Below are 2,224 nucleotides of genomic sequence, written 5' to 3'. Positions count from 1 at the left end.
CCTTAATGCCTCGAGTCTTTCAGCTTCAGAAAGGAAGTCAAACTCACCACCACTAGAGGTACGAAGAGGAATTTTTACTCTAGTCTGGTCGAGCGACTCCTTAAGCTGAGACATCTGCTGGTCTGTTTGAGTACAGGAGCTGGGTTGAGCAGATACCCACTCCAGTCGACCTTAGGTTATTGAAGGGATGTGAAGTTGGTATTCTGAAGTAATCACTACCTGAGAGGTAGAGTCTTCAAATAAGGTTTGTTGAGGGCTTGCGAAAAGTACCTTCAAGTTACCTTCTTCAGCGACCGCCTTGCCTTTCGACTTGGGGTCCTGGTGCCCTGATGGAGTCGATTCACCTTGTCTTTGCTCCCCCTGGGATTGACCTTCCCTGAGGGCAACACCGTTGGTAACGGTTGATGGCTTCTGGAACTTGATGGTAAAGTCATTTTCATCATTATCGTCGTCATCACCATCTAGATCATCTCCGGTGTCTGGAATGACAGGTTTTGTTATAGCCCAGATCTGACAGAAGAACAATTTAATAAAGGAAATCAAGAGAGATTTGTAGAACAAAAAGATGAAATAGAAAACAACGCCGCTTTCTTTATTGAATGGAAATTACAGACTCTTAAGAACCCTAATCGACTCTCATATGATGAATCTAAATCTATGTTTTACGAAGAATTCTCTAAAATGCTTTCGTACATTTTCTCTGCCTGAAACACTGCTATATATAGGCATAACTCCATGATAATCTGAATAGGATTAGCCTTATCCAAAATAGCATTAGCCTTATCCAGATTAGGATTCTGAAGATAGTCGTCTTGAAGGACCAGAGGATAGACCAGAGGATAGACAGACCAGAGAGGCTCTGTCACTCCAGAGGCTCTGGTCCTCCAGAGGCTCTGGTGTCTCTCACATAGGCTCTGGTACTTGTGTCTTCACAGAGGCTCTGTGACGTATCACAGAGGCTCTAGTTCTTCTTACAGAGGCTCTGGTCGTCCATACTTGGTCGATTTATCACAGCGGCTGGTCTTCTTCTAGACTTAGACATTTTAGCATAGAAGCGTCTTCAGATGATCCATCTTTAGCCCAGATTGCTTAATAAAACTTTTTAAGTTAATTATTAGCATCAAATTGATGCTAACAATCTACCCCCAAAGTTTTATAAAGCAAGCATCTTCAAGAAGTCTTCATGTCTTCTCCCCTCTGCTATCTTCAAAAAGCTTTAGTGTTTTTAGCATGAGTGGAATATTCAAGCTCCCCCCAGAATGTAGCTCTATGTTCTTCATTTTCAACTCTTAGATCAAATTAGTTTCAATGTGAATGCAACACTACTAAATGCACAAGATGCATCTTTAATCTGCCCACAATCCAGCACATTCTTTGAAGCACAGAATAGCCACTCACCCCAAAAGTAGCTAATTCATCCAAAACAGGATAGATAAATGTGTGGATTACTTGACAAAACAGTGCAAACAGTCTAATGACAAAGAAACTTTCAATGAACCGCAAATTGAGTAGGAATTCAGCTTTAGAGCTAGATTCAATTAGAGATAACTTGAATAACCGAAGCAAACACCATTGAAATTAAGAACCAGAGAGAAGAATTGACAATTAAGCTTTATAACTTCAAGAAACAGCAGGTCAATTTTTAAAAAAAAATTGACAGAGACGCTGTTAATGCTTCTAAGGGCAAAGCATGAAGGAAATTGCCATTAAACATGAAGGAATAGAGATAATAGGCAAGAAAAACAGTAAGCTATTATAGATTTAAATCCACAAAGAGAGAAGATGAAATAATACTCAATAAATTGGTGATAAATATATGTTTGGCAAATAAACCACCAATTGCCTTAGGCTGAGTACCATAAACTCTTGCTAAACGCCTATGCGTAGATTTGACAAGAACAGGGTTCAATAAATCGATTGACTTCAAGAAACTCTATAGACATTTAAGCATATGAAGAAGAAATTAGGGTTTCTTGAGACCAAACTGCAGTCGAACAAACCAGAGGTTCTGGTCCTCCAGAGGCTCTGGTGTCTCTCACAGAGGCTCTGACACTTGTGTCTTCACAGAGGCTCTGGTTCTTCTTACAGAGGCTCTGGTCGTTTATACTTGGTCGATTTATCACAGCGGTTGGTCTTCTTCCAGACTTAGACATTTTAGCATAGAAGCGTCTTCAGATGATCCATCTTTAGCCCAGATTGCTTAATAAAACTTTTTAAGTTAATT

The sequence above is a fragment of the Cynara cardunculus genome, unplaced genomic scaffold (assembly GCF_001531365.2).
Source record: "Cynara cardunculus var. scolymus isolate 2C unplaced genomic scaffold, CcrdV1 Un_Scaffold_4770, whole genome shotgun sequence".
NCBI lineage: Eukaryota > Viridiplantae > Streptophyta > Magnoliopsida > Asterales > Asteraceae > Cynara > Cynara cardunculus.
Note: the sequence above shows the minus strand (reverse complement) of the source record.